General features: G+C 40.8%; 1 protein-coding gene across 1 annotated transcript in view; it reads right to left on the bottom strand.

Moving 5' to 3' along the window:
- CLOCK (clock circadian regulator) overlaps positions 1 to 12,356 on the bottom strand; it is an 89,249-nt gene extending 76,893 nt beyond the window's left edge. Inside the window, exons 1-2 of the mRNA XM_065405772.1 lie at positions 11,368 to 12,356; positions 1,637 to 1,737 (exon numbers count right to left, since the gene is read on the bottom strand). The gene's annotated coding sequence lies outside the window, so the exon portion shown is untranslated. The remainder of the gene's footprint in view (positions 1 to 1,636; positions 1,738 to 11,367) is intronic.
- Positions 12,357 to 14,203: the final 1,847 nt, after the last annotated feature.

Below are 14,203 nucleotides of genomic sequence, written 5' to 3'. Positions count from 1 at the left end.
ACTGTTTTAATTTTTAAATCGTTTTTATTCACCCTACTTTATACATTCATAAATTCAAAGGCCAGAAGGGAACATGATCATCTTGTTTTACTTCCTGCATAACAAAGGGCCAAAGAACTTCCCAGAAATAATTATTGTCAGTGATGGAGAATCCTCCACAACCACTGGAAAGTTGTTCCAATGGTTAGCTACTCTCACTGTTAATTTATGCCTTACAATATTCTTCCACCTCCCTGAAGCTGGCAACAGTAAAGGATTGTAGGGAACATGCATATTTTTAGTGAAGCATGTTAATGCTGAGATTTAAAGCAGGTCAAAAGTATTCAAATAAGAAAAGATTTCTAAAAAGCAAAGACTTCATAGCACCAATGATGAACCTAGCAATGGTGAAATACGCAAATAGATTCTGAATTTTCACCTCAGTACCTTCATTCATGACAGAAACTTTGAAAAGTAAACAACCTTACAGTAATGTCTTTTCAAAGGAGATTAATTAAAACAGGTGCCTGATATATTGGAAATACTATGAGGGCATAAAGGATTCTATGTGGCTTTTTTAAACATATATTTCAAAGAAAATTAGGTGTTGTAGATGGCAGCGGTAACATTTCATTAATATATGGTACTCTAGTGGCTATCACAAAATAGATATGCCTCCCATTCTGAGCTAGCCTTCTTTCAGAACTCAGTGGCAGGAAAATAATGATGAGGCAAGAACATTAGGATACCCACTCATACTTCTGCAGCTGTTTCTTTATCTTTACCCTCACCCCCTCCAATGTCTTCCTTGCTCAGTCTTTTCACATTTTTCTATCCTTGTTTCTTCACTAAATATTATGACCCTTTTTACTTCCCCAGCAGCCCATTTTCCATACTTCTTGTTTATTCCCCCCCCCCCGCCCAATTTCTTTCCCCTTCTTACAGCTCTGCTACACATGCCAGCAGCAAAGTGAAACTGTCAAGCTTTCAGACCCCTTCAACTAAGGTACCAGAGATCTTGTCAATTTTACTTTGTAATTCATAGATTGGAGCAGCAAAGAATGAAAAAAATGACTGGTATCCTTATCAGTCCATACCAGTGCACACTGAGTCAAATCTTTAGTCCTGGTGAATTTAGTCCCTTAAGCTGGTCTCAAAATCTAGTACTAAACATATTCAAACTAGATAAAAAAATGAGATCAAGGATGCAGGGGTTTCAGTTTAGCATAGGACTGAGGGTACCCCATGTTTTACGAGGCTCCTAGAGCACTTCCCCAGTGGTACTACCATGAACAGCAGAACTAGTGTGAAACCAATATGGAAATTTTATTCTATGCTCCTGCTAAACTATGGACGAAGTACTCTATTCAAACCTAGTAGAGAAGGTATTGAATTAAATCCCTATAGGGCATACAAAACTATTTAACCCAAGAGTATGGAAGGAATTAATTTATAAAATTGCTTAAAATAAACAAACATCTACGGGACAAATAATGTTTATATAAAAACCTATCGATCAATTAGATCACAAGATTTTTGGGCTAAATGGTAGAGTCTTGTCTCAATGTTGTAAATTACAAGACTAAATCCCAATGCATGAGTAACTCTTTATACTCCTTATATGGTCAGGATAATGAAAATATCCATAGACACTCACCGAACTTAACTGAGGTTCTGATTTACAGCATTGCAGTAATTTTCCAAACGCTCCACGCAAAATTAAAGTACTGGTTCCTCTACTCCTTTCAGTTTCAGCAACTGCAAAAAAGAAACCCAGCATTTCATGAAGCAGTTCCCAAAACAAAGACTAGACATACACTTAACATGAAAGACAAATATAACAGATTCTTATTCTTTCAGAACTTTCCTTCTGTACTTGATGGATTTAAATGCAAAAATCAGCCACACAGCTTGGTGGCAATTCTGTCTTAATGCTGGAAAGAAATTAAGTTTTTATTTGCATTAATTAAAATATGTTGCCTTTAAATTTTATGCCACTGTGAAATAACTAGCCACAAAGTTTTAGCATGACTTCTTTATTCATTTTTAATCTGTACATTTGCCAAGGAGAAGTGATACAATTTCAAACACTTCTTTCTGCCCTTTAACTTCTGCACAACACACACTACTGGGGTAACTGACACAGTCAGAATCTGAGCATTCAGAGAGAAAGTGTACAGGAGCCCTTGGTTAAGAAAATAACCAAGAATAAATAACCCATCACATACAGGGATCTTGTTCAACCAGAAGAACACAAGTCTCTGGCCACATTCTTTTCATGCATTTTAGGCCATGTCCACACAACGGTGCTGCAGTGGCATAGCTGCAGCAGTATACTGTAGATCAGGGGTCAGCAACCTGTGGCACGTGTGCCAAAGGCAGCACGCGAGCCGATTTTTACTGGCACGCTGCTGCCAGCCGGGGTCCCGGCCACCGGCCCCAGTCAGCCTGCTGCCGGCCTGGGTGAACGGAACCCCCAGCCGGCAGCAGGCTGAGGGGGGCTGGCGACCAGGACCCCGGCTGGCAGGAGCTGGCGGATGGAACCCCAGACCAGCAGCGGGCTGAGCCGCTCAGCCCGCCACCAGTCTGGTGTTCTGTCTGCTGGCCCCACTCAGCCCGCTGACGATCTGGAGTTCCGTCTGCCGGCCCCTTGCCAGCCGGGGTCTCGGCCGCTGGCCCCGCTCAGCCTGCTGCCAGCCTGAGTGAATGGAACCCCCGGCCAGCAGAAGCTGAGCGGGGCTGGCGGACGGAACCCCAGACGGGCAGCGGGATGAGTCGCTCAGCCCGCCACCGGTCTGGGGTTCCAGCTGCCCTGCCCTGCCCCCTGCCAGCTGGGGTCCGGGCCTCCGGCCCTGCTCAGCCCTCCTGCCGGCCTGGGGTACCGGCAGCCAGTCCAGGGCTCTGCTCCTGGCCTGGTCCCAGCGCTCTGCAGCCCTTATAAAAAATTACACTACAATTAGCTTAAAAACTTTAAAACTTAAAAACTTTGTTTGTATATTACAGTAATCGTTAAAACATGTATAATGTTAATACATAGGTTTTATGAAACAAAGTAATTGTACTTATGTGCCTGTGCTTAATTTATGTTTTCGATGATTTACCTTCTAAAAAAAACTTGCGTATCTTGCACCCCCAGAAAGGGTATCGTGCACCCCAGGTTAAGAACCACTGCACTAAACTGATAAGATCTGCATTTTAATTTAATTTTAAATGAAGCTTCTTAAACATTTTAAAAACCTTGTTTACTTTACATACAACAATAGTTCAGTTATATAATAAAGACTTATAGAGAGAGACCTTCTAAAAACGTTAAAACTGGCACGCGAAAACTTAAATTAGAGTGAATAAATGAAGACGTGGCACGCCACTTCTGAAAGGTTGCTGACTCCTGCTGTAGATGCTTCCTACAGTTATGGAAGAAGTTTTTCCATCACTGCAAGTAATCCACTCCCCGAGTGGAGAATCTATGAATCTTCTGTCAATCTAGCTAGGTCTACACCAGGGCTTAGGTTGGCACTGATATGGCATTAACATTTTTAAGTGTAGACAACCAGAGACAGGGCAAACCTTTGCTTCCAATGCTGCCTATCTTGGTTTCCGGTCAGCAAATCTCTAACAGCAGTATGTCAAAGAACACTATGGAACTTTTAGTGCAGGGTCCACACAGACAGCACACACAGCAGGCTAGTATATTGTGCATTCACAACCCAGCTTGCTGTGCATTAAGTCTTTGTGGAGACAAGACCTCTGTTTCTCCCTCTCATGAGCATAGTTCATCTATGTTTCTCTCACCTCCTTTAATAATCCATTAGGGCAACTATCAACACTGGGATGGATTATTTGGAACCAGTTTCTTCTTTTGTTCCTTAAATCCTGATTAGGAATTAGTAGACTATTTTCTCATGTCGTTAGTTCTCTACACCCTAGTACACAAATTTTGAACTAATTGTATTTCCTCCTGACTGAGAGAGGTACAGCAGCCCCAGTAATTATGACTAAGGCATTTAACTGCAGGGAAATACAACATTTCACCATGCCTGTGGGAAGATAGTGATTGTACTGCTGTATATCCTGTTCATTGTGCTTCCACAGCAGAAACATCAAAATGCATCTAAAGAAGATCTCAGTTTCACTTTGCTGCTCCTACTGGGAAAATGGTTTTGTGTACAAGCAACAGCACAGGTGCATTCCTAGAGTAGCAAGACACACACAATCATACACACAAAGCAATGAGGAAAAGGCAAGAACATTTGAAACAGCTTTCCTTTGCTTATACCTCTCTTATACCTCTCCAAATCTCTTCTGAAATCATCCCTTGTGCTACTATGACATACCAGGGCACAACTCAGACTAGTGGGGAGCTGTGTCATCACTGCCCTGCAACCTTGAGTGCCTTGCAATGCTTTGCTGTAGCAAATCCGACCTGGACCGCTTACAAACAACCTTGCAGCATGCAGGCCACACCCTGAGTGTCTGTGTGTAACTGCAATCTGCCAGCTACACACTGGATCTCACTAGCCATGGTTATACTGCAGAGTGATCCCAACACATTCCTACTCCTGGATCTTCCCCCAGAAATGTATGTCCTGTACTGCCCACCCCTCTCCTGGAGAGTACCAGTATATTAAGTCCATTATTCTTTTAAGGGAATCTACATGGCCATCCAACGTCTTGACAGATGAAAGGAAACACAATAAAAACAGCCAGTCAATGGTGCTTGACAGTAGTGTGGGAGAAGAGCCCAAAGTGCGAGGAGCAGACCTTCCCCTACTTGGACATCTGAGCTTCTGTCAAACGTCTGGGTCCTTCCCCACCAAGAGGAGTGACCATCGAGCACAGACCCTCAATGTGTAAGCCTAAGCAAAACAAAGAAGGAAGGGATTGCCATAGACCCTATATCTTCTCTTTTGGCAGGGACTATAGAACTTCAATGGCAAGACGAAGGTCAAGACAATTTGAAAGCTCCAAGTTGAAAGAAGCACCCGCATTATTGCATCCACAACTGCGCCTTTTCTAAATGGATCTGGTCCCAGTAGTGTTGGTACCATTGGCCAACAGGATTCTGGCTCATCCACTTTTCTGGGGACATTTCCTTCACCCAGGGTGTCCCATTACCCCATCCTTGGGCGTCATTAGGAATTCCCAAGAGGAGACAGGTTTATTGACCAGCATCAGTCACTTGCCATTGCATCACTGGCTGCACCATCTACACATCAAGTGGCGAATCCTGGAGGGATGAGCCAGACATTAAGGGAATCATATGCTAGTTTATTAACCTAAATAGTTGCCCAGACACTTCCAATTTAAACATGCTGGATTAGATAAAAACAGTAACACAAGCTTACGAAAGAGATTTTACGTGAGTATAAGTAATGAGGCATAAAAATCAGAAATGGTTACAAGAAAAATAAAGATAAAATGCTTACTAATATTTACTTTAAAAACTCTATCACATGCTCCAGCAGATTACTGACTAAACTTTTCAGATCAGGACCCCTCCCCCAAAGTCCAACAGCTGTTTCCTTTTGCCTTCTCAGGTGCAGAGAATGTGATGGGCAGGGAGAGAAAGAAAGGGGTGTTTGTTCCTCCTTTTTATAGTTCCAGTCTCCCTTGTGATATTTCCAGCTGAGATCCAGGAGACAAAGAGTCTACGTAAAAGGATAGGTTTTTTCCCCACCTGTTTGAATTTCCTTTGTTTTCCCTCCCTGCCTGATGACTCTGTCTACTGCTTAAATGCAAATTAAGGCAAGCACCTTCCTTGTTCAGGACAGGCCTAGCTTCTGCCTGGGCATGGCTGTGGGGTTTGGAACATGTGTTATCATCATCATACAGGAGAATCTTACAACTTCACATACAATATTGCCATACATATTTTACCAGGACAATCCTGAGTAGCAAATTATAATTTTTTAACTGATACCTTACAAGGCATACTTTGTACCAAGATTATTACAATAGTGTGGTCAGGGACTATCATCTAAACATTCAAATCTACACTTCTTAAAGCAGTCATCAAATAAATAGAGCAAAATTGTTCTTTTACATCCATGCAGCCACCCTAGAGTCAATGGGGTAATACAGAAACAAATGAACAGAATCTGGCCTATAGTAAGCTTTCAAGCAACTTAAAACTAAAATTCAGCACCCTAAATAATTTGTGAAACAAAAAATAATAATCAAACATGTGGGACTTTGGAAAATCTGTACAACAGTAAACACACACATTTAATGTAATATTGATTGATCTAATGCAAACTTTAATAAACCCTCTAAACTTGTAAAAACATTGCTTTAAGGAAGCATGAACACTAAATGAACTAATTTGAAGAACAGCTTACTGTAGTGAAACAACATAAGATATGTGTAGCAACACCAAACCTATTTTCTGTGTAAGAATAAAAATCTCAAGTTTACTGTAGCAAGGAAATTTAATGACCAATAAATACAAAACACAATTTTACTATGGTAGTTTGTCATCTATTTTTCAGAAAGTAGTACAGAAATCTTTGGCGACTTTGTTTTGCTTCTTGTTAATCATTCAGTAACTAAAATTATCTTGACAATAATCCACAAGAGTCCCAATACAAAACTTTGCTGTACAATAGAACATCAGAGTTACGAACACCAGAGTTATGAACTGACCAGTGTATCACACACTATAAATTCCAGTTCATTTGGAACTGGAATTACACAATCAGGCAGCAGCTGAGACCAAAAAAAAAAAGCACAAATACAGTACAGTACTGTGTTAAATATAAACTACTAAAAAAATAAAGGGAAAGCAGCATTTTTCTTCTGCATAGTAAAGTTTCAAAGCTGCATTAAGCTACTGTTCACTTGTAAACTTTTGATTGTTTTGTTCAGAGTTACGAACAACCTCCATTCCTGAGGCATTCGTAACTCTGAGGTTCTATTGTACCTGAACACGAACAGTTGTTTTGACTATTCTTCAAAGCAGCTCACAAGTAGACAATAGTACAGAGAAGCAAACAACAGATCATGCAAATAGACAGTCCAGACACTCATGAGCTGAAGAACAAACAAACGAACAAATGTGTTAGTAGCAAAAAAACTAGAGGGAAACTTGTTTAACCATTCAAAGGATTAAGAAAAATCAGCTTCTTAATAGAAGTGGTCTTCTAATAAAATTGGAGTAGAAATATACACATCTGGGATGAACTACATAACCCATTTGTTGGTTCCTCTCATTTATAATAAGGTCACTCTGAATTAATGCTGATAAAACCTTCATAACATTCATTATCAACTATTCTCTTTCTGCCACATGCACTCTATACATACATATACACTACATATAACATGCCCAAATCCTCTACCAAAGCAATTGAGGTGAGTGCTAAGGGACTCCCCAAAAGGGAAGAAACTGTGAGATTAGCAGCCACCACCATACTCAACTAGATCAGGATATTTATAGCACTTCCTCCAAGTCTGCCTGAGGGCTTGCCACCACTTACTGGTGGATGGACGCTGCAGCTACTCTACTTGATTTACTCTAAATCAACCGCAGATCGCTCTCCCATCGACTTCAGTACTTCACCGGAATGAGGAGAGTAAGGAGAGTCGATGGGAGAGTGTCTCCTGTTGACATCGCATAGTATGGACCCCGCAGTATGTAGATCTAAGCTACATTGACTTGAGTTACGCTACTAACGTAACTCAAATTGCATCGTTTAGATTGACCTTCCCCGGTAGTGTAGACTTGCCCAAGCCCTCAGGCAGGTACTGGCGAGAGGGACAGTGTAACCAGTGTAACCTAAATTGCCCTTGCTGCAATTTAAGCCCTTTGCTTCTTGTCCTATCCTCAGAGGTTAACAAGAACAATTTTTCCTCCCTCCTCCTTGTAACAATCTTTTCTGTACTTGAAAACTGTTATGTCCCCTCTCATTCTTCTCTTCTCCAGACTAAACAAACCCAATTTTTTCAATCTTCCCTCATAGGTCATGTTTTCTAGACCTTTAATCATTTTTGTTGCTCTTCTGTGGACTTTCTCCAATGTGCCCACATCTTTCCTGAAATGTGGCACCCAGAACTGGACATAATACTCCAGTTGAGGCCTAATCAGCACGGAGTAGACTGGAAGAATTACTTTTCGTATCTTGCTTACAACAGTCCTGCTAATACATCCCAGAATGATGTTCACTTTTTTTGCAACAGTATTACACTGTTGACTCATTTAACTTGTGGTCCACTATGAGCCCCTGATCCCTTTCCGCAGTATTCCTTCCTAGGCAGTTATTTCCCATTTTGTATGCGTGCAACTGATTGTTCCTTCCTAAGTGGAGTACTTTGTGTTTGTCCTTATTAAATTTCCTCCTATTTACTTCAGACCATTTCTCCAGTTTGTCCAGATCATTTTGAATTTTAATCCTATCCTCCAAAGCCCCCTATAAGTGTATTCTCTATGCCATTATCTAAATCATTGATGAAGATATTGAACACAACTGAACCCAAAACAGATCCCTGTGGGACCCCATTCAATATCTCCTTCCAGCTTAATGGGAACCACTGATAGCTACATAACCAACCAGTTATGCACCCACCTTATAGTAGCTTCATCTAGGTTTCCCTAGTTAGTTTATGAGAAGGTCATGCGAGATGGTATCAAAAGCCTTACTAAAGTCAAGATATACCACATCTACTGCCTCCCCCTCATCCACAAGGCTTATTACCCTGTCAAAGAAAGCAATTAGGCTGGTTTGACATGATTTGTTCTTGAAAAATCCATGCTGACAGTTACTAATCACCTTATTATCTTCTTGGTGTTTGCAAATTGATTGCTTAATTAGTTGCTCCATTATCTTTCCAGGTATTGAAGTTTTACATAAAACTTGCAAAACTGCCTCAGTACAACTCACACACCTGTCTTTACCACGATAATGAAAATCCGCTAATATTTTACTCTCTTATGATGAAATATAGTTACCCACATGTTTTTTTCCCCAATGTGCTGTTACAGCTATCACAGGAAACTGTTGCTCTTAAGTAGAGCTGGTGAACATTTTTTTTAATTTGAATGATTTTTGACAAAAGACATTTTTGTGAAACTGAAGTTTTCTGCAAAAAAAATTTCAGTTTTCATTTTAAAAAATGACAGCTGCCTGATAGCTTGTCTGCAAAGCTCTTTTATCAGTTTCACTGGCAAAAATTGAAATTGAAAAGCTTTCCTGAAGGACTAGCTCCAAGGGGTGGGAGAGTGGTCTCTGCCTCTCCAGCAGCTGGGTTGGAAAGGCACCGAGGAAGCCAAAAAAATTCTGTCTTGGTTCTCTTTAAAACCCTTTCTGTGAAAATTTCAGCATTTTTGGCTTTGTGTACCAATGCAATACTTTTTGCTGAAAGGGATTCCCTTTTTTCAGCCAGCTCTACCCCAAGCATATTATGTTAGATATCATGATTATGATATTTAACAGCTAAAAAACTATGTTAAAAGAATGTTAAGATTGCAGAGTAAAGCACTTACAAATTAGAAAATGCCAGAATTAAGGTTGTCTGTACAACCCTAACTTGCCCCCTGGGGCATATGTATTATGATGCAATCTAATTATGTGATCACTGATTCATTCACCACACAACTTCCAACTTCTGCAACAAATGAGACAGGGATCCTGCAGACACCAGCCTCCCTAACTACACAACCCTGATTAATTCCCAGGGCACCATCCATTCAGTGCACCAACTGAGGCAGAGGAACTATGGGAAAAATAGTATCTAATCATGTAATTCAAGACTTTTTGGACATAATTTCTTGCATTTTAAAAAAGACTTAAAATTGAATAAATTAAATTGCTTTGTTTGTATTTTAAATTTAGATGATAAAGCTGTCACTAACAAGACATTTACTTTGATCAACACACTAAGTACATATGCCATTCAAGGTTCTCCTGGTCCTGGATGGTATGTTTGCTTTACTCAAAGAAGAGGATGTTAACATTTCTGACCTAGTCAGACACAAATACTGCAAACACCATATAAAATGCCTTAAATTATGGTCACCATAAATCTTTAACGTGCCAAGACACTACATAACAAGCTCTCAGGTCACTTAAAAGAAAACTGGAACTAAAGCTAGGAATTACAATTATTTCCCTCTTCAGATAACAGAGAGAACAAAGTATGCTTTGAAGTAAAATACTCTTTATCAATGCGAATAATACTCCAGGTGGAATTCTGCACCAAAAACTAAAAATTCTGCAACAAAAAATTAAAAATTCTGCACTTTTATTTGTCAATATAACATAATATAATCACACCAGTTTCAATTATTTTTGGTCATTTATTTCAAAATACCTGTCAGCAAATATGTCTGTAACAATACAGACAACAAAAAAGATTCAGGAAATGTCCCGCGGTGTCAGTGTCCCCACTCAGCCACCCACTGCCCCTATGTAGCTCTGCAGCCCCTCCCCCATCACCATGTGGCCCTGCACCTCCCTCACTCTGTGGCCCTGTGCCTCCACTCCCATTCAGCCCATCCCAGTCTGTCCTCCCCCACTAGCCCTTATGAGCTCCAGCTGATCCCCCAGCACCCCACGCTGTCTGTCTCCTGACCTGGCCTGACAGGCACTGCAAAGGCAGGTAGGCTCTTTCTCTTCCCTAGTTGGCCAGGAGCTGCTGCTGTGTTCTATCACCACAGCACCCTCTGGTGGGCGAAAGGTGTAACTGCAAAAACATTTCGGTAGACCCTTTTTTCTGCGCAAAAATTAAAAATATGCACAGCTCATTAATTATGCATGTGCAGTAGTGCAGAATTCCCCCAGGAGTAAAATAAGAGTAAACACCATCAGTCCAAAAACTCTAGCATTTAGCCTAGTATAATATGGCATTTTACATAGCTAAGACGTAAAATAAACGATCAGCCTTTGCCATGGCTGCTCATAGACTTTTTCCGAAGATTCCACAGCTGCAGATGTTTCAGAAAGCTTTAATTAACTTCAAATAAATTTAAAAGCACAGTAAAATTATAAATCTGATAGATTTAAGATATTAAATTCAGTAATCTGTATTCTGAGACTGGGTCTTGTCATAGTCTTATTACCAAAAATGCAACAACTTAGGGTATAAACTCTTCAGGGAAGGAACTGTCTCCTATTATGTGTGTGTACAGTGTCTGGCACAGTGGGGCTCTGATCCTGACTGGAGCGTCTAGGCACTACTGTAATACAAACAACAGGAAAAAAAGAAAAGCATGCCCCTGCTTACAATCTAATTTAAAAAAAAAAAAACAACGAGGAGTCCGGTGGCACCTTAAAGACTAACAGATTTATTTGGGCATAAGCTTTCGTGGGTAAAAAACCCACTTCTTCAGATGCATGGAGTGAAAATTACAGATGCAGGCATTATTATACTGACACATGAAGAGAAGGGAGTTACCTAACAAGTGGAGAACTAGTGTTGACAGGGCCAGTTCAATCAGGATGGATGTAGTCAACTCCCAATAATTGAAGAGGAGGTGTTAATGCCAGGAAAGGAAAAGTTGCTTTTGTAGTGAGCCAGTCACCCCCAGTCCCTATTCAAGCCCTAATTAATGGTGTTAAATTTGCAAATGAATTTTAGTTCTGCAGTTTCTCTTTGAAGTCTGTTTTTGAAGTTTTTTTGTTCAAGTATGGCTACTTTTAAAATCGGTTATAGAATGTCCAGGGAGATTGAAGTGTTCTCCTACTGGCTTTTGTATGTTACTATTCCTGATGTCCGATTTGTGTCCATTTATTCTTTTACATAGAGACTGTCCAGTTTGGCCAATGTACATGGCAGAGGGGCATTGCTGGCACATGATGGCATATATCACATTAGTAGATGTGCAGGTGAATGAGTCCCTGATGGTGTGGCTGATGTGGTTGGGTCCTCTGATGGTGGCGCTAGAGTAGATATGGGGACAGAGTAGGCAACAAGGCTTGTTACGGGGATTGGTTCCTGGCTTAGTGTTTCTGTGGTGTGTAGTTGCTGATGAGTATCTGCTTCAGGTTGGGGGGCTGTCTGTAAGCGAGGACTGGTCTGCCTCCCAAGGTCTGTGAGAGTGAGATTGTTTTCCAGGATAGGTTGTAGATCTTTGATGATGTGTTGGAGAGGTTTTAGCTGGGGGCTGTATGTGATGGCCAGTGGTGTTCTGTTATTTTCTTTGTTGGGCCTGTCCTGTAGTAGGTGACTTCTAATTTAAAACATACAGAAGCAAAGGGAGAGGAAAAACACAGATCACATCGGTACATGTGTACAATACCTAGCACAATGAGGCAACCACTATACAAATAAACAAGTAATGGTTATAGAAGTTAGCTTTTGAAACAATGATTCCAAATAACAACTCTTTTAAAAAAAAAAATAGGAAGTGGCCTTCCACCTAGACACAATACATTAAATATGGAGTATATATGAAGTATTACACACCAAAAGCTACATGAAATGAACATTGTTAAGGTTGCGAAGTCATGCACTATGCAACCTTAATTCAGTCCCCACGCACAAATGCTTTGTAATAATCTTTAATTACATGACGACATTTTCTTCCACAGGACCTTTGCCTCATTCAGTGCATAGAAGGGATGGTGCACAACTAACAAGCAACTATTCAATATTTTGTTTTCTCCTCATTATTCAATGTGTAGCCCTAGGCTTTCCTTACTGCACACTATTCAAACCCTGCTCTAAAGACAGAATGATGCATTTCCTCATATGCTGTTCTGTGGTGCTTATCACAATAGTATCTGAGTACTTTATCAACATTAATCAATCTTCACAACTTCCCTGTGAGGTGAGAGGTATTTTCCCCATTTACACATGAAGAGCTGAGGCACAGAGATTAAGGTAAAAAGAATCCACTAATTTTGGGCTTCCCAAACCCAGCCACCTAGGACCTAATTTTTCAGAGAACTTAGCATTATATAGCACTGTCCATATCAAAGCACAGCTCCCACTGATTTCAGCTGCAGTTGTGAGTGCTCAGCACTTCTCCAAATCAGGCCCCGGGTCACCCAGATCACAAGGAACATACAATTAGTGAACAACTCTGAAAAGGTTTGGTTTAAGTGACTTCCTTAGTATCACACACGAACTCTGTGGCAGAGGCAGAGACAGGCTATGTCTATACTGGGATAAAGAACCCACAGCTGGCCAGGGTCAGGCTCACGGGGCTCAGGCTGCACAACTGTCCTGTATTTGCACACCTTCAGGCTCACAGTGAGGAACATGAGGCTAGCTTTGAAGAGAGTTTGTTGACTGACACAGCGAAAAAAAGTTCCAGGTTGCTGGTGGCTACATGGAGCAGCTGCAGGCAGTGGAGCAAAACTTCTGGGCCAAGAAACAAGCCCTGACTGGTGGGATCACATCACAATGAAGATTTGGGACCAGAAGCAGTGGCTGCAGAACTTTCAGATGCAAAAGGTCATGTTTCTGGATCTGTGTGCTGAGCTCGCCCCAGCCCTCCAGTGAAGAGACACCAACTGAGACCTGCTTTGACAGTGGAGAAGCACATGGTGATCACACTTTGGATTGCTATCAGTCAGTGGGAAATCATTTTGGAGTTGAAAAACCTATGAGAGCCATTGTCATACAAGTGTGTAGGACCATTAATAGTCTCCCGTTATGCAGGACTGTTACTCTCAGCAATGAGCAAGAAATATTGGATAGATTTGCAGCAGTGGGGTGACAGACTGAATGCATATCCCTATTGTGGATCCAGCCCACCTGGCTTCTTAGTAACATCAACATAAAGGGATACTTTTCCAGAGTTATGTAAGCACTAGTGCAGTGGTTCCCAAACTTTAACAACCTGTGAACCCCTTTCACTAAAATGTCAAGTCTCGCGAACCCCCTCCTAAAAATGAATATTTCCAGGGATTTTCTCCTTTACCTGAGTATAAATTATAAAAGCAGTGATCTTGGAAATATAAAATTTGTTTTTATGACATGCTTATTACACACAATTATTATTTATGATTACACTATTTTTATTACATTATGAAAATGGCAACACTCTTCCAAGATCTCACTTCCGTAGCTTGTATCACTTTGAATAAGCCTGTTATAAGACAAACCTCCTATGTTTCATCAAGGAGTATCAGATTTGAAACAGCATGAAGGTATTTAAGAAGCCAACTCAAAGAGTTCCTCCTACATAAGCATTCAGGTCTTGAGTAGTCCAGGCAAACAACGCACGTTACAACAAAGCTTAAATTTGTTCTTCATAATAATTTTAAAAGCAATACTACCTGCC

The sequence above is a fragment of the Emys orbicularis genome, chromosome 5, assembly GCF_028017835.1.
Source record: "Emys orbicularis isolate rEmyOrb1 chromosome 5, rEmyOrb1.hap1, whole genome shotgun sequence".
NCBI classification, from domain to species: domain Eukaryota; kingdom Metazoa; phylum Chordata; order Testudines; family Emydidae; genus Emys; species Emys orbicularis.
This window is presented reverse-complemented; position numbering and strand designations above follow the sequence as displayed.